The sequence below is a fragment of the Lineus longissimus genome, chromosome 8, assembly GCF_910592395.1.
Source record: "Lineus longissimus chromosome 8, tnLinLong1.2, whole genome shotgun sequence".
Classification (NCBI taxonomy): Eukaryota; Metazoa; Nemertea; class Pilidiophora; order Heteronemertea; family Lineidae; genus Lineus; species Lineus longissimus.
Window position 1 is genome coordinate 2,942,737 of NC_088315.1, and position 25,082 is coordinate 2,967,818.

Genomic DNA, 25,082 nt, shown 5'->3' on the forward strand with positions numbered 1-25,082 from the left:
CAGGTAATGCTCACATCCGTTGTTTGCAGACGCTTTGATGTTTCGCTGTCTCTGTTTGATGCCACGTATTTCGTGAGGCCATTAAACTTCATTAGCTTAGAACTGCCTGTCTGATAAAAGAGGTAAATACCCAGGAGGGTACGTATTAGATTAAATGTATGATTGTAGAGTGGCGTTTCAATTGAATTACGTTAGGAGAAGGCTTCGCTGATTAGGTATAAAGGTATACGCAGTGCCGGAGTGGGATGCTGAGATCTCCTTCATCATTTTATCACGAGGAAGTCACACTGGAGGCTGACGCTACTAACAGTTTCATTGCTATGGGTTTAGAAAGATTAATTGAGTGTTGTATATTGTTTTTAATCCTGGTGCAATAAATGAGTCTTCTGATCTGCATGGTTGACATATGGCCAGTACATTCCTAACTTACGTGTATCAGAAACATTGCTTTTATTGTCGTTGTAAATTTTAACCGTTTATAATCTGTTACTGCAGTGCTCAATAAATAACTTGAACTGGTAAGTGACGTTGTTTAATAGAGGAGGGTCAAGGGCTAGCCAAGTTAGACTATCCTATTATCCAACCAGAGTCTTTGAAAGACTCTGATCCAACTGAGTGTATTCTGCCATGACACAAAATGATTTTTCTAACAAGATTTCGAAATAATTTCCTGATACGATATGTGACGATACCGCAAACCACAAGATGATGAAAACACTATTTTTTGAACAAAGTGTATTAACAATAATGAAGATGCACACCATATACAATCAACAATAAGCCCATGTCACTTTCAAGTTTTTTTTCTCATTGTGTCCAGCTATCATGACAAAAAACTCTTTCTGGCACTATTCGTCATTGTGTCCTATTTCCTATGATCATTGCGGCGGAGATAATTTTTCCTCTTCCCTTAATATGTTTTGACCCTACCATGGGTACGCGGCAACACAACATCAAACTACAAAAGTCCGTTATTACCAAACATCTTTTATAAAACGCACTTAATCACAGATGACAGCACCTTATTCTTTGGTTCCTTTTATGACACGTCGGGCTATTTTTCACCTTTAATTATCTGGAGATATTGAGTCAAGCCTCTATATTTAGAAGCACGAAGAAATATAACATTACTAACGGTGCCATATATAACATCCACATTGGGGTAGGTGTATTTATGGGTAGGGTCCTCTTTCTGGGCAACATAACACTTTAGAGTAAAGAGTGATGGAATAATTGTTGTCGCTGTGTAGTCACTTCAACCGAAAGCTGTTACAAGCAGTCACACTGCCGAAAAGGGACATGTCTCAGCTTCAAACGTGTGATGACAGCGGCAAGAGAAAATCTTGGCTCGAAATCAACTCTGGGAGATTTTCTTATAAGCTAGCGTCCTAGCCAATAACACTTAATAATTCTATAATTTCTGCAGAGGCTTCGGGCAAATTCTTTGATTCCCCAGCATTGCCAATTAGTGTGTCCAAGGTGTTTTTAAATGATGTTTCATAACAAAAGGAAAGGTTTTACAAGAGATGTCAACGAATTAGATTTGTGGGTCAAACAACAAAGACTTTATCAAATATTTTATTTCTCAGAAATGACTTTTATGATTAAATTACGACCTGAATTTGGTGTAAGCAGACTCGCATTAGAGGGTCATCCCCTACATGTCCCGGGTTCCATATGTCCTCGTCAAGGGGAAAGGTTAGGGCTGGGGTCAGGCGATCCGAAATTGTTCCTACCAGAAAGTCTTTTTAGCAACCTTCCCTTACAACCGTGATACATATAACCCGGAACGCATTGAACCCACCCTTCGTAGTAGCATCATATACCTACGACATGAGGGTGTGATTAAACCATCCCATCACTCCTGAATGATCCACTTCACTAAACGACATGCAATGAAAATGATTGCGATGAGGCTAACATGATTAAGCTTAAACACAATGCTCCTAACGACCTGCCTCGCTGACTGGCCTACTTAAATCAATCTTGAGATGGACAGAGACAATCATCTGCCGTACCAAGGTGGATAGATTCCTCATCAATGTCCGCTAGAGTGACCAATCTCAATAGTGTCTTCCAGAGTGAACATGCTAGCTTTCCCTGCCCTGTGCTTCCTTGCAAGGTCATTCCTTTATTATTGATGGTATAAGGTCGTAAGTGCCAAATCACATCAATCAATCGCAGGTGTTAAATATCATCCATCGCTTACAGTTTTAACCATGTCCAAAGTGCTTATGCTTTGGATTATGTGAAAGTGCTACCTGAGAGCATTATAGGGTTTCTTATACATTGCACCTTGTATATCTTGGGGCGCTTTGCATCTGAAACACCTTGTTTTGTTGTTCGACTGACAGAAGTTCTTGCCATAGTCGATTCTGTCTGACCTCACCAAAAGGTGGGTGTAATGTAGCGTTCTTTTTTAATCAAATATTCCTCAGTGAGTATCCTTTTGCCATTAACTAGATTACCCTCTTTTTGCACTTTCCGACCCTAGTGGTATAAAAAATGGTAGAACAATCGTCAATTTTTTGCGGATCTTCTACCACTTGTTAACCTACTGTACATCTTTTTCTATCATTTCTAAAATATTAACTAAGAATCATATACATGTAATAATTCTCTCTAAATTTTCGCCCTGGGAAGCCCGGAAACTGGGCATTGCCAATGAAACCTTTTTCACCTTTAAAAGTTGCAAGAATAGATTTGTACACCCTGTATTTCCCGACAAAATGCTGCCTATAGGCCAACGTCACGCTGAACAACAGAACAAAGTCAAATGCAACCCTGTGACTGATACATACATGTAGGTATTTCATTCAGCAGCTGTTATGAGAGTGTTTATAATGACGTAGATGGGCCATAAACCTTGCCAGGAAAGGTGTTATATCCAAAAGAAACAAAGGGATCGTAAACATTCATAATTATAGTACTTACGGAAGCAAATATAAAGTATGCCGTCAGACTTGCAAAGAAAGTCTATAATAACACGTTATTACCTGACTAAACGACTGCACCGGGTGTATCCTTAGGATCACGCGGTTCAGGGGTTCAGGGATTTCAAGGACCTCTGCCCGCATGATCTCGCTGAACATATTCACCTCAGTGTCATTGTGCTCTAAGCTTAAGTTTGCGGAAGAGATAACGACAAGTTAAAATAAGTAACGCCAAAGTCAGTTACTTAACCTGTTTTGAACAACACAGATAAGTTAAGAGCGTATCACCATTAAAACCATACATGGAAGAATTGTATATTGCATGGCGTAAATGTATTCGTCAGATTTTGTGTTTGCCATATCGCACTCATAATGACCTGTTACCAGCCATTATAAAGGACTGTAGCGTTCAAACTCAATTGGAGAAAAGGTTCGTAAAATTCATCAAAGGACTGCGGAAATCAGGAAATACACTCGTAAAGGTTACAGTTGGACTATTATTTGCCGGGAGCGTCTCATCAGTGGGGAAAAGTCTAACTATGGTGTTACAAAAGTACAACTGGAATAGGGATCAGCTGCCTGATGAATGTATAATGCTAAGGGACATCAATAGGGAATTTTGGGGATTGGGGCATAATAGGGTTGCCATACAAGTTAGGGAATTGCTTGAAATGCGGGAGGCAGGGAATCATATTCTCACAAAAGAGGAAATAGACATGATAATTAACTTTTTGTGTACAGGTTGATTTGATGGAGTATTGTTTTTGGTGTTAGTTTTATTGTGATAGTTCAAGATACTAATGTAACTTATTCAGAATCATCTCCAAGAATGAGAGGTTTTCGGATTCGACTCTCAGTCTTACCTTTTACTTTGTTTGCCTTATCGTAAACTTGTATTTGCACCCAACTCTGTTGTCTTATTGCACCTTATTTTTTGTTATCTGTACAACGGAAAGTAGTACGAATAAACATATATATTACGAGTGAAGGAATTTGGTACTACTCACCCGGCCGTCCGGCGCAAGTCTGCTGACAAGGTATAGATTGGATTGCTTTATCCATACTAGTACTTGCCATTACGTATGTGGATGGATTCATCAAGATTTTGATTTGTAAACCATTTTGCAAATTTATCTTGACCTTGACTATGTTGACTCCTTCTGTATTACCCCTCCTGTCCTTTAATGAGTAAGATAAGTTTAAACACGAAGCAATGGATCCTGTCGTTTCGTCACCAAATCATCATCTCGTCCTTCCCCATCTGCTTCTCAAGAGATTTCCGCGGCAAAAAAAATTATTCAAGCAAAAACTACAATAAATGAAAAGACACCATACGCAGTAATTGATTTTCACGTGTATGATGACAGGTGGATGGTTGGTGTAAGGTATTTTTGTGATGGACAGCCCCTTGATGATGACGGATCTGTCTGGTGTGCCTCCGCCATTGACGCTGACATGTTGAGTAGGTAATCAACTTCCTGAGGTGACAGGTTACACATCCACGTGTCAGTCAGGGTATATTATTGTAGTCATTCCTCTAGTCAGGAGGTGACAAACGAACTTTGGAGGATTGAGGGAATTTGTACACCTTATGCGGTATCTTATCGAACGCCTATCCATATACCGTTTTTTAGAAAAAAAAATTCCTAAAATAAATTTAGAAAAAAAATTACCATCACATTTCTGGACTCTAAAGAAAAAAAAGTAGAAACCACCAGAGCATTAAATTGAGATGGAAGATGTAAGAAGATGGGATTTCACAAATAACAATACCTGTATATACAGAATGTAGATAGTCTTTAGTTTTACATGTAAGCATTAACATCAATCGTCTGTATCATGTGGCGACCAGTGAAATTAAATTTGATTGTACATAGTGCTGTAAAGTACACTTCACAGACTCTCACAGTCAGCTTTCTGAAAGCATAATTTAATTCGGAAAATTTAGGCCCTCAGAACTGTTCTTTCAGATCAAGCGTTATTCTGCAATGAAACGGAAACGTATTCTCTGATGCCAGTTGTTCAGTGGGCGAGTGTGGGTGAGAAGCTGGTGTTTGAACACTCATGGTTGTCTGCTTACTCAATAACCCCCGCCCACAAAATTTCCAGGTTTTTGCGACTAAAAAAAGCTCAGTGGCTTCAAAAGGAATTTTCCTACGCCTTTTCGTTATTGGGAAGGAAATCCCTCGGTTAGGTGAAGACTACCATCAACTATGACATCTTAAATCTAGGAGGACATGTTACTACGATCTGTCTCCTCAGTGTCACACTCTTTGGTGACTACAACATCTGCTCAGTATGATCGGGACAAACAGATAGCAGTGTTCATAAACATAGCAAGATCTAACAGGTAACTTCCCAGCCAGACACCACAGTTTATGGCGAATCGGGATATCCGTGTAGGTATTCCTCCCTACTTCCGAGCTCATATCCTGAAATTAATCCCAACCCGTATTGGGGGAAATAGGGGGTAATAAGAATCTCGCCACTATCCGTGACTAAACTCTCAGTTGCTTATAGTTCCTCTCACGTCTGTCATCCATCAAATATCACTAGGTTTGGTCACGTTTTGTTTTTTTCTATTTCTCTCTATACGACAGTGCTTATTTTGCCAGAGCAGCTCACAGTTTACATTGCAAAACACTTATTCCTTTATATCAATAAAGAGAGAAGGGATATACCTAATCATGGTGTATCGTGATTTAATGTGCATTCTTCCAAAATTCCCAAAATTCTCTTTCTTTGTTGTCTCATGCACAGACTTTGTCGCTGATCAAAAACATCAATTCCACAGTTGTCTTCTGTCAAAGAAGAATAAAATAAAACATTTTATAACATGATGCATCTCCCTTTGAAAAAAGCTTTTTTAGCATCTCACCTTTGCGCTTAGTCGTAGTGCCAAGACAAGATAAGGATTGTACATACAATCCTTTAAAGAGGATGAAAGCGTTTATCTGCTTGGCAAGACATCAAAGGAATTGAAAAAAGGGTTACTTCCATCTCACTAGTATAAAGTGACGTACTGATTTAAAAGGGCGAGGGGTATCTCATAATTGTTTTCGATGCAAAACAACAGCAGCAAAACAAATAACATAACTAAAGGTATTTTTTTCTGTAAAGTAACACTTTTAATGATAACGTGCAGTTTACGTTTGAACCATCACATTTTCACTTATTGGACTTCACACAACATACTGGTTCACCCGGGCCTTTAACCTTTCAGAGCGGTGGAAAAGTTACGCTGGTTACTGCTGCCCTCCTCATCCCTTGAAGAGCTCTTGCTTAGAGCTCAGGCTCTTCTTTACGACGCCAATTTCAGTCTGGTTTCTGACTGCCCGACCCCATCCAAGGTTCCTGAACGTTCCACCATTGCCTCGGCTGATTACATCTGTAGATAGCTCTAGAAAAAAGTTTTTAGATCGGATTTCTCAGGTTTGCTGAGGTTATGTGTAAGATGATTCCGGTTCTTACGAATATAATGGCCTAAGATGGGGATCCAAATCGAATTTACATGTAGACAGGAAGAGCTAAATTGTAAATTTTGCAAGATATTTACTTTTCACCGACGTTGTACGGAAAACCATTTCGAGAATCCCATTAAAAATACCCGATACATTAGTTTCCGTATCGAATCACAATAAACTGGCTCTTGGTATTTTGATATTGTTGACATACATGTACATGTATCCCAGATAATTCGCACCGGTCTGAAACATGTCGCTAAGTCTCAACTCACAAACTTATTGAATCGAAAAAAGGCTTACCTACGATAGCACGATATCACGACGCTTCTGATGCTTGGTTATACCCCTTAAAGTACACGCCTTTCGTTTGGAACACCTGAACCCAATGCTCATAAGGTGATAATCATTATTTGCAACCGTTGATTGCTGACTGTGCGTCAGATTTTTGGAGTGCCCTCAATAAAGACAGCATCAATCGTTCTCTAGAATCTGTCTTCCGCTGACAGGTTGGTATCATTCTGTTTCCGAATATTAAAGCGTTTGGAGTACCGTACTCGTACAATGTCATATATCATGCAGATCCCCGCTCTTCGTGGCCCACGCCGTGTACTTTAATTAACATACAAGGGAAAAGGTAACTCCCCTATCTCTCTGATGACTGTTTCTCGATCCCATGTTTTCTTCAAGACACCGGATCGAGAGTTTCGCAAACTCGTAATACACGGATTTTGATTTTAATTTTCTGGGGCGACAGTGCTTTCAGTGCTTTTTTAAAAATGATGCACGAAAGGTACTTTTAATAAATATTTTCTCAATTGCTTAGGAAAATCCTCATTTTATCGACGTATTTTCCCATGTGAAGTAAAAAAACTAATCGGAACGCATGCCTGGTAAATCAGTCGTTGTTGGTATAGAAGCGGTTGGCCACCTCTCGCCCTTAACACGTCTGATATCAGTATAAATGGGCCCCGGGGACGTCATGATTGACTCAGGTCGGGGCTCGCTAGCCTCTGGGAGATTCTGATACCGCGTAATTAATCATTTCTCATATAGAGGAAACAATAGACACGTGTATAGGTTGCTTAGGTAAGTGAAAGCAAGTAGTTTGTATTTTGTAACCACAGAGTAAATAGTGGCGTCAGTATTTTAATCTCCTCCTTTTTTGAAATAATGCTGGCCTCTCGGGTGAGATTCTCTTGCAATATACAACTTTGTATGTACTTCGACAGAACATAATAAAAGAGTGTTTTCTTTTAAATTTATGTCTTAATCATTAAACATTATTTCAATCCATATACATTTTCTGTTATGCAAGCGCGCTGACCTTGTTGAGGAATTTGGCAGAAGGTGACGTCGAAGCATCACGGCTTTGTTATCTGTTGTACGCGTTTATCTTGTGGGAGAAGATTAATGAAAAAGGTATGCTCGTGTTAATGATAAAAATGATGGATTGCCTTTTCGAACTGCGACATCAAACTTTGCAAAGCTGACATATTTTGTTGCCTTGAACAACGCAATACGAGAACAGTAACAGTCTATCGTTGTCTGGTTCGAATGAAGAAAGATTACATGTCATTACGGAAAATGATAGCAAAGCCATTTGCAGGCGAGAAAAAGACATCGAAGACACATCACTTTTCATAAGGATTTGGTGTTATGAGGTGCGTCGAATAAAATGTCTGATACAAGGTGTTGCCAAAGAAGCTAATGTTCTTGTTTTTTCAATGAAAATGACAATGCTTCTTTGTGGTTACCGGCAATGTAACAAATACCGGCATACAAGTTTTATCTTTTTCAATCGCGGGAACATAACAGAGGCAATGGTTCTTTCCACACCGTGCATGTTTCCATTTTGCCAATTCAGATGCCCAATAAAAGCATTCGCATGCAACATGTCAATCATAAAATTTGAACATATCTACTGCTTTGCCCTTTTAGAATAGTAGAAAACAGGCCCACGGACTTCAGTGTTAAAAAGTTAGTTTGTGTTGTCGACGAATGTGTTGTTGACAACATACAGCTCATGATTCACTGAATTACCAGCTCGGCAAACTTTGCCCTTTCCCGCTGGAAATGCCTTTCTTCGCCAAAGGAATTTAAAATCATTACGACCACTGTACGTCGTGGCGTTTTAGTATTTAGAACCAGAAGGCTTGTTCATCATAGTTACATGTATGTTTTTATAGTAAACTTGTTAAAGACTCATTCACTTTGAACAATACATGTTTACCTCTTCTGCGGTTTAAACTTCGCCTTTTACGCTGGAAATTAAGTAGTCGTGATAGATAATAACCGCAAACATGACACAGAAAAAACAAGCGCACAATATTGCTCAAGGAGGTGGTAAAGGGAAGTAGCACTATTCATAAAAGTGCATTCAGCTTTAGGGTTTTTCCTTCCCACCTTATATGTACATGATTTAGGTCCGTGATGTTTTGGAAAGATCTTGTCTCGGAAACTTGGCTACTGACAATGTATCGACATTAGCTAAGGAATTTGATACCGAGCTGCTGGTCCTTAGTGGCTGTCTTATCAAGACCGCTGGGTAGACCGTAAATGCACACCAAAACCAAAGTCAGCAGCCGGGGTTTGGGGCGTAATTTGGGGTCTATATTCCAGCGGTCTTGATTAGACAACCAATAACCAATGACGAAGGCCATTCTTGGGATACGACTCGCTTGCTTCTAAACAATGCATCCATCACCCTCCCTCCTGTACATTATACCTACATGTATATCAGTGGTTGTGTCACTGTCACATTAAAGCAATCCTCATGGTCCTATATAGCGATGCCTATTACATGAATTTTTTTCATAATGTTTCGGCTTGAGGGCCAACTTTGCTAATGGCAGTCCACAGGGGAAGCTTTGTAAGCCAGGGCGCTCGACAGACTCCCGACGTTTGGCGAGACGTGCTTCTATTGACGACCCAAATGCCAAGGTAACACTGGTAAATGTAGTTTAAACTTTACGTTTGTTATTATCCACCAGTGGCTTTGAGCTAATACTGATATGAAAGGGCTTTCCTGACAACCTGACGCGATCCATTAATTAATAAACAGAAAAACCTATATATACTGTGAAAATTCAAGAAAGGTCCAAGAAAGGCAGGGCCTTCTTTCTTTAACATTTTAGACGGGATGGGGCAATAGACAATTCCCTATTCACTGCCTTTCTTTCTTCATTGATATCAACGCCGGGCCCAGTATTCCTTTGACTATATACATGTACATACTTATGGTGGTTAAGATATGACCATGAAAGGTCCCACAATTGTTCTCTGCCCCTTGCTCTTCACTGGACGGATTATAAATTGCTACGACCACAATAGGTGCACTATATACCATTATTCATGTACATTGTACGTCGCAGTTAAACGAATTCAGGCCATGCCCAATACTCGGTCTATTGTCTTCAAACAAAGACCACTCGCACCAAGGCCCAAATTCACATTGTTCTATAGTCTTATCAATGAAACGTCTTCTGGGTGGTTGATAAGCCAAACAAAAGGGCAAATAAACGTTAGGACTGCAAAGTCACTTCTAAGAAGAGTGATTGTAAGCTCTTCTGCAATAGACCATTTTTGTCTGGCATAGTTTGTGAGTTTTTTTTCAATCACGTTACTTCCTTACTCAAGGATAATCATTGTCCAAATCATCTGCAGCAAGAGTTTTCATATGACCGCTAGGAGGCTAAAAAATAGAACCGCAATCGTAGTCGTGGGTGTATTCGCTCCTTCCGATCGGCGACTTGACACCCACAATATTTTTGAGAAGACGAAGTTCTGTCGGTCAACCACCACTAGATTCACGATTCTTTGTCAAATAGAGCACTTGCGTGGTACAAGGTATTTTGTATACCCAAACATCTGAAATTATCCTCAATTATGCCACTGATTTACGCCGGTGGCGGAGGAATCAGTCCAAATGACTTTGATTGGCGACACCAACAACATCATTACGCTAACTAGAGATGATTGCGCCTGTGCCCTTTGAGCCTTTAATGAGGATTCGTACTTTTGCCCTAGGATGAATCCTTTATTCGTCACTTGTTAGCGCTGTGGATCTGATGAATGTGCAAATGTCTTGGAGTGTTGATTTATTGCATTCCCCATCTTTTTACTATTATTTTGAGGACGAACGAAATAAACTGCGCTCTGTGATCATCCGGTCAAAAAAGCAATTTTACAAGAAGAGCTTTTGTACAACAGAAGAGCTCTTGTAGACAAGAAGAACTCCTTTACCCTCTTGTCTTGATTCTCTCTCCACTACACACTTGATATTTCATCTTCAACGCACCTCCAGATTCCGTTTCGTTCAAGGCTAGACGCTGAGATCGTTGTTGAGCCGGAAAATGATCGCTTTGATCCCCATCCAATCCTATTTAAGCTACGAACACTCTGATCTCCTGGATGTTTTAATCGAACAAATGTAGTATGATCTGTAGTACATTTATACATGTACATGTGTCGCTATGAAACACTGAAAGAGTTGCTTTTCTCATCTGTTGATATCGACAATGTTATTATTGAAAACAAAACATGAAAGGATGTTCTTAACAACGTGTAATTCCAAACGTATTATGTCATCGACGAACAAGTCTGATGAATTAAGGACAAGTAGCAAGTAAACTGTTTGGACCTTTTTAGTCTCATTTACTAAACACCAACGACTTCACTTTAATCAATCACTCATCACTTTATCAGTTAAATAATCAGCACCATTTAGTGTCGAATCGATTTATCAAAGTCCGATTGAAATTAACAAGAGTGATGAAGTAGACTGATGATCATCTATCAATCGCTTGCCACGGGACTGCATCTATTAAAGACCTGGGTTATTCGTTCAAAGTTTGAAATAATGAATACTGTCTCGTAGATATACAGTTGCTATGCATAACCAGAGTCAAACCTCATTGTATCTTCATGCCTCCTGCACAATGGCAATGTTTATCTCTGTTTCAACTGCCGGACGGGTTCAAACGAAAGAATCACGCCTTTAACATAGAACGATGGAATAATTTTGCTTATCGTGTCAATATTCAACAGTACATTTCACTGGAAATAATTAAACAGCATCTCAATTACCTGTCAGTTTGAGATTTTTTTCCCTCAGTTGGGTTTACATATACTTCAAGTTGACGACGTGTTCCTTTGAGAACTAACAAGTCATTTCCGAAGAGGGGGCGAGGATTCACGATTTCACGTTCACCCCACTTCATTATACATGTACATTGCAATGTCAATTGGGGTTTTGTTTTCATCATGACCGCGGGCATCATGTAAGGTTTCCGTAGGATTTTTCTGTTGAGTTGAATGATCACTGATGACAAGAGATTCATCCACTCCAGATTGGCAGCCCTTAAGAATAACTTGAGCCGCCGGTTGCAAAGCTGTAACTGACGGCCATAGATCTTTGTATGACAATGCGACCCAACGTCACAGTTTTTGTCGTTGTCTGTTCTTCATCTTTGAGGATGTCTTTTTCTTTGAACTTGTCAAACGCCGATTTCTTCCTTTAACTCCTTTTTCTAACGAGATGTAATTTCCTTTGATCTTTCAAGTGAGCTCGTTGAGTATCAAGATTGTAAACAAGGAGGTTGAGGAGTTACACTTTTTTCATAACTTGCTTCTTTTTCATATCGTTTGCTACTTATTTGCTGGTACTTGAGCCTTATCTAAAAGGTGCTGGCTGGTTGAACAAAGGAGGCCCAGTTGCCATAAAAAGCATTTGGAAAACACTGTACGTGTTCTCCAAAGTCACGTAGTCTTAAATATCAAAGAACAATCGGCCTCTCGTAATTAGGCGAATCGACTTTCTGCTGGTACAAATCGTATTTACAGGGTTCTTTATGTGTGAATCTACATGATCTATAAGACATCTGATCCAACCATTGATGATTTTTCTCGGTGCAACGTGCCTGTGGCACGGCGGCATTATTGGGTGTGGTAGTTCCGCAGGGGTCTCGCTCATTACAACATGCACGCGCTAATCGTTGTTTACCCACAAATTCAGTGAGGTTGTGTGAGGTTTGAAATGTACCTCAGGGAAATTCAAGAACCTGTAATTTACACATAAGTAGTTTAAATGAGGCGCTTTCTTGATCGATGGTGGCTTAAATATGAAACGTGTTATGCGTCATAAAGTGACAAAAGTGATTGCTAGTGTGGAGTTGATTCTGAAAATCAGCTTGCCTCATACAATTAAAAAGGTGGTATGTAACAGTTCTCTTGTCCCGAAACAGGATATTCAAACATGTTGGTAAAGCTATACGTTACCCGGTATCAGAATGACGACCAACGCAACTGAGGTATTTGATCGCGACATTTAGACTAAAACTTATTGCTGTGTCAAACAGAGAAAACACATAAATTCAATGTTATCACATGTCCCGTCAATAAATGTGCCAGCGGGTATCTCATTAATTCCTGTGCAGATTTTTTCAAAGATTTGCTAACAATGTAGACAATAAAACATGCTTTATGATTGCTCGACGCTAACTACTCGACTTGGCCGGACGCTAATCTGTATCACCTCTCCACAAACAATCGCTAAGTATTACATAATCGCTAAGTATTACAACATTCAGGCCGTGCCCTGTTTGTTAACAAAACCGGCTCGCACCAAGGCCTCAGTTCCCATTGTGGCTATTGTCTTTTCAAAGGGGGATCAGGGCAAATCTTGAATATAGATTTTAAGCAATGCCGTCGTGTAGACTGAAATACAAGCACTGTGACTGCCAGGTTTAAGAACATCTGCGTGTATGATTAAAGCACTGCGGCAATGTTTGTTTCTATTCCTAAGTTACCTGCGGGACACACAAACTATGTACTCCAACAGAAACGCCTTTAAAGGATTTTTCAAACTCTGCGAAATGCCTCGTTCAGGGTTTATAGAAACCCTCAAAGTGTTTTCCACACAATGTGGCCTTGAGGGAGAACATTTCGAGAGTGTGCGACATACGAAACCGCCCGAGGGTCAGCAGATATAAATGACCCATAATACCATTAAGGAAAGGAAAGCAGAATCCTTTCACATCTGATGATCAAAGCTAATGTCATATATCAAAGAAACAAATAAACATAGAGCAGAAGAAGACATATAAACTCTCTCATTGGTTAGATAAACCAGACTGACTGTTTAAAACCGACCAATCACAATGTGCAACGAACAAATCTACATAAAATGTTTTATGCCTTTCCATCTTATAATAAGGTAAATAAGTAAGAAAAAGAGAGATAAAAAAATCTGGTTTTTGATCAATTCGCAAAATGCTGTGATAAAAGACAAATTGAAATTTCTAATAACTGCTCATTTATTTTCACAAAAAGGGTTGTTTTTCGACGTCTTCACGTTAAACCGTGAAGTGTTAATTTATCTTATTGCAGACGTCATGGGAGTTCTATTTGACATTTTAATTTTGGCAGGAATTATAATTCGGATGCTTGCTCGGTAACCATGGTAACGACAAGATTAGGAGAAGTATTGCTACTTGGGGTTTGCGGTAATTGGTCTACACTGCTAGAACAAAACTAGTGGCATGTCATCCCCATGTCAAATTATCAACATCAAATACCTTGGTTGCGTTCGTTTCCTGTTTGAGTCTATATTTGCCTTGTCGATATCGTGCTCGCTATCTCCTATCCTCGAATCCAGGCATCTGAAGTAATGTCTCTGGGAACGAGGATGGGAAGATAGCCATTCATTAGCGAGCTCAAGATTGAGTAGGAATGTATCCTGCTTCAGCCACTGTGGCCAATGGTTCAATGTCCATTTCCCGTCTAAAAAAAGGGTGGTAAGTTCCTCTCGTCCATGAAAATGTTCATCCCAAATATGGTATTAATGTACCGGTATTGTTATATAGCTGCATAACACAGGCACTGTGGACTCTTCCTAAGTTCCGGGTAACACAACACAGCAACTGGCGTTAACTGACATTTTGGTAAAAATGAGATTATGACAAAATCCTGTTCGTCTGCATGAAACTGTTACTGCCTTTTGCCTTATAGTAAGTCCAACCGATGTGGATCATTCGGATGATTTTCATAGAACTTATAGTGCATATTGTAGCACACCCCGGTAGGTATCTGTATATATCGATTTCAACGAGTGCAACATACAGCTGATTCCTTGATCTCGGTCGTTAATGCTCTTTAGCAGCATGGTAATTCCAGATGTGTCTTAGCAAGACCAACATCGTTCTATCATTGTACCAATGATTTCTGAACAGATTACCAGATGTGTCCGTCATACTACAAGTCTAGTCAATATTGCCTTTGCTGTCAGCATGCAGTTGAATGTGCATTTGGTTCTACACATTGATATTTTTCTGCAATACATTTTCTGGCCAACATTTGACACAACTTCACCAAAGACTTGAAATGATACTTCAGGCTCTCACCACGTTTATATCAATCTTTGACTGACTGATACCTTATTGAAGAGGTTGACAGCTATTCGACACTACATGTTTTTTCTCGTCGACAGAAAAACTTTTCGCACCGAACTCGACGACACTAAATTAGTAGTGACCCTTTGCGGGTAAATGGTTTCTATTGACCGCTGCCTTACACTTTTTGCGCCAGAAGTTGTGTTTTCCGATTCCCGAGAGACTGCTCCTCCGCATAATAGTAATGCCATCAATGACCTTAGCAAAAAGAACATCGTTCCATCACTGTGCCATCGATATCTCGATAGCTTCACAGATGCAGTGTCTACTGTATTAATTAGGCCTACTCAATATTGGCACCCGGGGTCCTTGAGCAACCGCTTCTAAAGGACAGAAATTGTTTTTCTTCTAAAAAATCATTGTCACTTTCTTCGTTTGAACAGACGCGTGGAACGATCAATTCGTATATACATGTACATGAATGTAGTGTTGTTTTTCCAATGAATACATATTTGTATCAATTTCGATAATACTAGCTAGCTGTCCGGAGCGTGAGATGATGGGGTTTGTTGATGACGCTGTTTTTGTCAAAAGCTCGCCTTGAAAATACCTAGCCTTTTGTTCTCTCATACGCCCTTCAGTCTGGCAATAGGATATGCCTCGGACGCATCTCTGAACGTGCTCTGCCTCTGGACGGCAAACCGTCAAAAAAATATCAGTATGGGGTCAGCTTAGAATGTCGTCAGCTGGCCTTTGAAGGGTACTCAGCATAAGAATCAAAGGCAAGAGCTATTGATACTGGGTTGATACAAAGAGGCGGCTCGCATCAGATTTCTATGGACCATGTTCCAGCATTCAATGGACAACAATCGCGAATCCATCTCACTTTAGCGTTAGGAAGGCACGCACTACAATACGGATACATTACGGCCAATGAATTGGTGGCCGTCTTGAAAACTTCAAAGTGCTTTACGTATTATCGTTTTATGTCAGATGATTTCATTACGGGATTACGTTACTACAAAGCCGTTTTTCTGGGTATGATGCAACCTAAGGTTTTCATCTGTATGCTGTGCTCTACCCATTTACGTTAATGGGATTTAAGATGAAACCTCAAATTAATGTATATTTTACACTGTAGATATAATGTTACAATGGAAAGTACGACATTTCAGTCAAACTACAGTGGAACCCCGGTCGGAGCCTCGTAACCTGCATTAGTTTTTGCACAATCGGCATGTACATTATAAGATGTTTTTTACATGTAGAATCTCAAAACTCGTATGGGTTTTTTTTCACTCGTCCATCAAAGATCCTGAGATAACAGTGTCAAAGTTTCACTCTCGAACCGAGGTTTGCTAAGTTCGGCACACAAGAATTCAAGAAACGATCGTATTCGGGTTTAAAAATGAAAAGCTATTTCACGTCTTCAGGTACCAGGCATAAGCCATGCTCAGCTAAAACTGCGTTTATGGTTGCGACTGATTGCCGTTAATGGCCTGCCAGAAGGCAAACCGACGAAAAGTCTTGGGTTTGTTGCCAACTCTTAGAAGGTGCAGCAAGACTTCTATCTAGCAGCGTTCTCTTCTTCATTCGATATTATCTTTCGGAGCATTTTACTTTTCATTTCTGTATTCAAACATGTTTAAACAGAAATCTATACACTTTTTCCTTTTGTGACATGACTTCCCCTTTCGTAAGGTTAATTGACCTCACTGTCATAACGAAAGTCACGAAGATTTCAATATTAGATTACACCGACTCCCACTTGCGTTCGAAAATCCTTACATGTCTTGATCATACGAAAAACATATTCAGGAGAACGCTGGCTACTTTCCTTCCCATTTGCTCACCACATTGTTTGATGGGAGTCGACGGAAGTTAATGTAAAGCCACTTTTCTATCAGCATTCTTTCCCATCGAGAGAATGGGTTACGCTACATGTATTCTTACGTTACTGTGATAAAAGGACGCGTGATCTTATTAGCTATGCGTGAGGAGATAGCCCAATCATATTGCCTTTAATCTTTGCATACTCTCAAATATGACCAATTATACTCTACGGTATATATGTGAGTTCCACATGGGAACTATCATAGCGCGTAGCTATTCAAAAAGCTAAGGAGCAGCAATACATTTAAGTTGGTTCCAAATAAAAATAACAATGAGCGATACGTTACACTTTATCTGCTTTGACAGATAGTTGTAAAGTTTTTCTTCGACTGTTTTGTTTTCTCTAATTGCTCTGCCATACGTTTTTGTCTTTGAAATAATACATGGCTCGTAGTATGTGAATAGCTACATAGCGTCACGCAATGTCAGCAGGCTGTTGCAGCTAAGCACAAGTTTCGAGTCAAGCACTGAAGGACCGGTGTAAAACAAATAATCACCAAAATTATTATTGGTAACTCGAGGATGCCGGTAGTTTGGCCCTCTCTATTATATTTGAGCAGTAGCCATGCCATGTGGCTACGAAATTAATTGATTGTAAAGGGCTGTCACCGTTTTTCCACACATATTTACATATAACAACTACAATTACTGTCTCCAATATCATGTATTGTGTGCCTACACTTTTTATGAATTCATAAATGACCTTAAGGCGGATGTAAGGTATCATTCCGAATTGGGGATTTGAAATAGAGTTATACAGCATGCCAATTACTATGCTTCATCACTATTAGCTAATCTATCGCATAGTTTTGGACATTGGTCCCGTTCTTTGTAGTTTTTCTTCTTCTTGGCGTGACTCTTCTCCATCCCATTCACAAGCTACATACAATGTATGTTTCATAGTTTGATTTTTTTCGTGCCCTCACATCATTCGCTCGCCAATAGTGAACTCGCCTGAAAGCTTTGTCAGAGGTATCCGAACTGGGTGGCAGGTTGTCCAGACACCAGAGTGTTTTTAATATGCCTGACTGACTTGGAAGACATGCGCAAATATTGCATGAAAGAAGCAATGCATTATACATGAACATGTCATCTGTCACGTCCTGATAACACAAAGCAAATCAGAGAAAAAATAGTTACCACTGTCAGAGTCTTTATTGAAAGACTCTGCTACTGTCTCATAACTACGTAGGTTTTACGGACACCTCAGCCGCTTCATCTGATTCAGAAATACGGTTCGGAATTGTGACCCACTGATGCAATAGAGAATGAAGTTGATAGCATGGTTGGAATAGGTCATCGCCCGGGAAATAAAACGAAAGAGGTATTCAATGGCTACGCGATGCGCGGTGCCTGTCCCCTCGCCAATCCCTTTGATCGCGAAATAGATCTGATTCGGTAATGCCAAAATGACGAAAACGATACTGACAACTAATAGCATGATGGTTATGCTTCTAAGACTGCTATCGTTAGCAAGTTGTTTATCCTGCATCTTCTGCCTCTCCAACGTGTTAATTAGCAGCTTAATTATGATGAAAATGTTGCATATCGTTATTCCGATGAACGGTATAGCAGCATAAAATGCGACGTTTATAAGATTCCATTCGTTGAAGTAGAACTCTATATAATCTGATGGATAGGGTGCATTGCACCAGGTACCCTCAGTCGGATCTGTTGGTATCTCAAAGAATATAAGAGTGTGACTGTTTAAGGCAAATAGTGAAACGAACACCACTGCCAAAGAATAGCATGTACCTCTCTTTGTGCAGATGGAGCGTGCCTTTAGAGGGAACATCACACATATAAACCGTTCCGCTGAGAGCAAGAGGACGCACCATGACGCAGACATGATGGTGAACTCCGTCAAAAACATATGGACCTTACAGAAGAAGTTATTGACGCTACGGATTGTGGTGCCATCGTAGGCAAGATATAGCATATAGTCGAGACACCCAATCCATAGGACTGATAAATCGAACACGGACAAGGTTATTAGTAAGATTCGTGTTGAGATGTTACCAAATCGTCCTCCTGCGACCACCACGATTGTAAGAATATTAAAAACGGTACCAATTGCAATGATGAAAGGCACCACATACGCTATGATTGCGAACGATACGCGTGCTTCCAAAATACCTTGCTCGTAAAGTTCATGGAAAGTGTAAAATCTGACCTCATCTCCTACCAAGCCTGGTGTCGCAAAAGTTCCCGTTATATTCGCCATTTTGGTCGCAATAATGTCGTCAAGTCGTGTTTGGGATTAGTGGTCAGAATAGTTCAGTGGACGTGGATGCATCTGATATCAAGAGTTTAATTTGTGATTTATACGCGGGCAAGGCACAGACCGATAAGTTCTACAAAGAAACCAAACAGGCCTGCATTATCAAGTACTCTGGTCTTGACATATCGGGTTATTTTCGTCAGGCCATTTGTCATTCTCCGCACAAGTACAGACTGCATCGCGAGGAATCGTCGAGGGTGTTGACAGCAGCTAGACTTGTGGAATACCGAGGCTTGGCCTAGGCCTGAAAGTTCTACGAACAAACAGAGAGGCTAGCTTTGATAACTTGTCCAAAAATATTCCTGGCTTGCAAAACTTGGATTGAGACACTGGGTTCTCTGAACATCCTGTGATTACGTGTGGCTGGGGGAAGCAAATAATCACCAACATAACGTCTCGGAGCTCGGGGCGATGGTGGTTGATTGCTCCTATTACATCATGTACAATGTACATTATATGTTTCAGCAACGAGAATTGATTCCTGTAATGGCCAAGAGCAGGTGTCGTGTTTCTTCATGTGCACAGATAAACATTTATCGTCATCATTATTATTATCATAGTCTGTCGATTACATGAACTGCCTCAAATATCATGTGCATGCAGTAGCAGCCTAACTTTTTCTGTATACTTATAATGGGCTAGATGGAGATAGGAATCACTCTATTATGCAATATTGAATATTATCTAGCCATTCCATCTTCTTCTGCGTCTGCTTTACAATCTGCTCATATTTGAATGAGAGTTTTTAACCTTTTGAATCCTGCATTTTGGATTTTGAAATCATAATAATCAAAAGCTTTCGTTCATACTGGAAACTTCTTCAGGCTGTTGATTGATGACATCATGACTGATTACGTGCTGATTTTACACGTGATCGTATCAAGTTATCCAAAATAGTTTGAAGTTAGTTGTGACCGGCTTCTCGGTTCAGCTCTGGGTAATTGGCCCTCATGCAGATGAACTCTTTTACGCCCCACTCGAACCATCTGACGTCCCGGTCGAGAATCTGGACGTTCTTGGTGGTAATCTCATGACTATTATAGTTAGTGAATTACTTTATCAAATACCAGTTTCGGGGGGAAGCCTTCTGACAGATGGGAGGATTGAATGGCCTTCACACCGACACGTTTTTCCAATGCGACTATATGCAGAAGACAGAGAGTGTTCCCTTTATGAGGCAACACATAGCAATAGATATTAGACAATTTACAACAAATCCATTGACCGGAATCGTGTCTTTCATGTTCATCGACCGTGACTGATCTTGATCAATGTCAGTATAGATGAATCGATGATATTACACTGCTGATGGATGGTGTCATCGCGAGGGACCTAGTCATGATTAGGGAGAACAGCATCTTATCACGGATTCTTATATATACGGATAAAACTCTGTAGAAAGCTCGTTTGACGACATTTCGATCCGTATACGCTTAAGAATCCTTGATAAGTCACTGATCTCAACCTCCCTATGGCACGATGTCCTAACGTATACCGAAGGCTAAAAATATATATTCACGTTATGTTGGAGGAGACTTTGTATATGATAAAGAGTAGTCACACATATCACTCAAGCAGCGCGATCACGGCTCCAAACTAAACCGATCCAGCGTAAACAGGTATTATGATGACCATCTCATTAACTGCCTTGTCGTATTGGGGATTCCGAGAGCATCCCGGGACTAAATAATCTATACTACGGCAGCCGACCGTTCCGCACAATGGCCTCCCATCTCTTGCTAGACCGATGGGATCGGACTCGTGACAGGGGTTAAGAAATGATTATTTGCCTCTGAGGCCAAGAGTATGTATTGCCGTATGTCCTTTCGAACGACCAGGCCAGTAGGCAATGATCAGTCAGAGGTCTGCCCGTCCTCTCCCCCATTTCAACTGACCTCGGCCAGTTGCATGCACAGCACGGTAATGATGTACGCGCATAGTAGGTCCTTATCAAGGCAATTGCTGGTTATGGACCGACATGCGATGGGGAGTACCAATAGAGGTTGCATGCAACGGCCAATTTAAAGCCAATCAAGTACTGGAGGGCTGCGTCCACGAGCGTCTGTGTCTTCGATAAGGTAGTCACTTGCACGCCCACTCGGCTGAGTGAAGCGATACTGGTGATTGGGGCTAATCGGTAGAGTTATTAGACTTCTGACAACAATTTTTGCACAAGTACATCTTAGTTGATCTACCGCAGTTACCGATAAGTGCCAGTGTTTCTACTATCTCCAAGTATATATTTTCCGCTATTTACGCATTTGACGGGGAATGGTTTTAGCGGTCATTTGCCTCTGCGTGATCCAAGCTTAAGATGCCATCGACAAAAGGTCAAATTCGCTCACTTTATGAACTGGTAAACTTATAACTTTCCTTTGACACAATAAACGATAAAGGTATTCGATACCCGTCAAAACCCCCTCCCCGGTATTCCAATAAAGGCTGTACTTCTGCTGGCAGCTGTAGCGGCGCCATGCGATCACTCGATCGAACTGACCCTCGGGCTCCCTATTGGCACTGGAAGAACATTTTAATCCGGTGATATTTGGCGAGCCGCTCGCTGACCAAGCAGCTATTTTGTCTTAGATGGTGAGCTTGACAAACAGTACTGAAAATCAATTTTTTTCAGGGAAACAGCTAAAGTCAAAGAAACAGGAACAGCGAGCAAGAGTGACAGCGAATAAATTCTCCTCGAGCAGGGTCTCCTGTTGTTGTTAATAATTGTCAAGGGATTCACGGCAAGAGAGACGTAGATTCAAAATTGTGATTGTGAAATAGATTATTCGTCTCCAGACTACCATAACTTCTTCGATGGCTGATACATTTACAATGACACGGCATGCACTTCTCGTCATACATCATACGGCCCAAATGAGTCGCCGAGCAATCCAAGCACTTTCACTTGCCGCCGATGAACATGCTTTCACGGAAGAAGCTATGTATCTCCCATGCAATATCTCATACTAATGTTTAATCACTATTCACTTTTTTCCCGGCAGGGATTCCGATTCTTAATGTACTACGGCGCTGTTGGTTCTGTGGTTAATCGGTTTGGAGCTGCCTCCAGAGTATCAATCACTTCGTTATGGTAATATCAAACGATACGCTCTTGAATGAGTCTGGTTGCTTTGAAAAAATCATATTATTTACTGACTAAAAAGCTATTTCAGTGCCATTTTGGCTCAACAAGAGGCTAAATACATCGGGTCGCGTGCACTAAAAGACATTTCCCCGATGCTCATGAAGCTGAGGGCAAGTAAATAACAATTTTCCGTTAGTTATAGATATTTTCCTCCCACCGCTGACTCGGTTATTTACTCGATAGTCCAATCAATTGTCGCGAACAATATGATCTATTAGCCGAATTGGATCATTAGATTAACCGTTACGGAATCGATTACTAAGCAATTGACATTAAGTAGCCAATAGAACCTAACATTGATTTCGACTTAAAGGGTGCTGGAAATGTGGCGGTCTGCATAGGAAAGCCACTGATCAGTTTAAGTTTTGGGAGATTTGAGCCCTCATTGGATTTTACAATGTTGCCTGGCACAACGTGTCACGCTGAAGATACATTTCTTAAAGTGAAAATAACGTCCCTGCTACGATGTAACCCAATTACATAAGTGTACTAGCAAAATATAGAAGGCTCATTTATATACTTTAGTACTTGGCCCTTCGGGCCACGTCAATATCACATATCCTTGCTTCGAGCATAAACTGTACCGCCTTTGAAGTATTGGACAAAAAGTCGAACTCTCCCATCTCAAGACAGCTCCAGTTACAAATGCAATTTACCCTCAGATGTGTGAAAAAAAGGTGTATCTCTTCTCACTTTTCAATAAATCCCATCGAGAAATTACTAAGGTTAATAAATGTATTACGTGAGAATGTCACGTATACTAAATCAATGAATAGTTATTACCTTTATCACGTCAGCAATATCGAATGGATATACAGGGTGTCTCAAAAATGCACAGGCCCAAGTGATATTGTGGGATCGATTTGGAATGCTCGACGATATAAAGATATCGCATAGTGATTCTGTATACACCCAACTCTGTCTGAAATTTTATTGGAACATTTCTAGACATAAGTAACGTGGATTTCTAGTCTCACCTTTTCTTTACAACAACCTGGCATGCCTGGTCTGACCCCGCGCCCTACTGACGAAGCCCTTGATAAAAATTTCCATACGAGCAAAGTACTGCGAGTTACACCAATTCTCTCCTTATGAAAACACCAATCAAAATAACAAGATGAAATTTATCCTGGTTGCTCGTGGCATTTCCTAATGAAGGAGATTTGTTATCGGGTTTGTTGGCATGACGCGATGATCATGGCAAGAAATTCGCTAATAAAAGTCGGCAGGATTTTCGAGTTTATATGATTTGACACTGGGATTTTCCCAAGATCATCAATGACAGAACATCATGATAAATGATATTTTTGTTTAAAAAAAAAACATTTTTAAGGAAGTAGTCGGTGTATTTTGTAATCTCCTTTCCCTGACACGGGTAAGTAAGTAAGCTTTTACTCAACATCTATTAAACTAGAAAAGTGGATTAAATGTGAAATTCTGGGGTTTTAGCTTCAGAACATTACACACTACGTGAGCACCTGAGGCAAATTGCTGTTCAAACAATGGTGATTAAATTAGTTAAAAGATTGAGTCAAACTCGTGTCTTAGTCAAGAGTACAACAAGGTTTCATCAAAGTTGAATTCAGGGACGACAGAACATGACATGTTTACACCCTTCAGGCGAATCAACATGATATCCTGCAATATAAAAGAGTCGAGTTTTAATCATACAAATTTAAGAGGATAAGATGATGGTTCAGCGATCGAGTCAGTTAACATCAGTTAAGACGAAGTCTGCCCAAACATGCGGTACAAATTCATTGCAATGTATAGCGGGCTTGTGCCATGTTTTCCTTCAGGATTAGTGAGTGGCACATGGACACTCTTAGAAATGAAGCGTTTGAATAACCCTTGAAGTTAAACGATAATGCATCCCGAAGAGGTATGTTTCTGAGGGGGAGCACGGGGAGAGCCACTTTTGAGGAAGAATGATGGAGGGATTTGGAACTCAGGAGCGCAAGATGCTCGGGACCATGTAAAGCTCGGAGTTAAAAATTTTGATTGAGGTTGTTTCAAAGGATTTTGTCGAGTCATAAAAATGTAAAAAATAACATTATTTTTTCCTGCTAAGTGTAATAACTGCATAAACAGTTGCTTGCACTTTAATCATTGGCACTTTTGGTTAATAACTTTCCAACAAAAATGTCTTTTCAACGTGACGAATGACATATACACTATTTCCATGTATACACACCGTGTGTCGAAAAACGTGAACTCAGTGGTATAAATATGATAAGGGAAATGACTCTCAATGATAGTTGCACATCGTGATGATAAATTCAGAGTAACGATTGACAACGCAAATTTGATATTGTTTCCGACTTCAAAGCATCGACGGTCTCAGATTTCGCAACATCACGCCGAAATCCATTCGGAAACTTTTGCGTGTTATCATTTATGCACGGAAATGGTCGGTAGAACTGTTTGGCTGTAGGATAGTCGGTGACATCGTGCAGGCGGATGGGTTTGCCAGAGCAGGCGATTGGCTGAAACGCACCACGTGATGCAAAGCGGTTTCCGCAGCATATTTACTGCTTCACTAAATACTAATTATATGTTCACGACTTTATGCATAACAGCGGCAATGAGCGCTCAGTGATCTCTTGATAAATGAACCGGTTTTATGTTCAAATTCATTTCGGATATTCCTAACATTCAACGTTCTTAGGAAAACCGCGCGGCAATTTTCTAAGTTTTGTTGTGATCTTTTTTGTTATCATTGTAAGTGTCTTCAGTAAATATTTTGTTAGTACTTGAGTGTATTTGTCCATACTCACATGATTTTCTTGACAAGGCGTGAGTAATTTGCCACAACACTGTCCACTTCATTTGATTTAGTTGCCAAGTTTTTAGCACAGTACTGCCTCACAAAGGCAAAAGACAGTAAACTGACAGTAACCCAGCTCTCCTATCATTCCATCCCTCACCACCATAGGCTGCTGTTCTGATAGTGCATCGGCCTTATGCATTTCGTGATAATGC

At 40.3% G+C, this 25,082-nt stretch overlaps 1 protein-coding gene across 4 annotated transcripts in view; it reads left to right on the plus strand.

The window, feature by feature from the left end:
• The window catches only part of LOC135492470 (LWamide neuropeptides-like), a 79,853-nt gene that overhangs the window by 49,027 nt on the left and 5,744 nt on the right, over positions 1-25,082 (plus strand). The window lies entirely within an intron of this gene.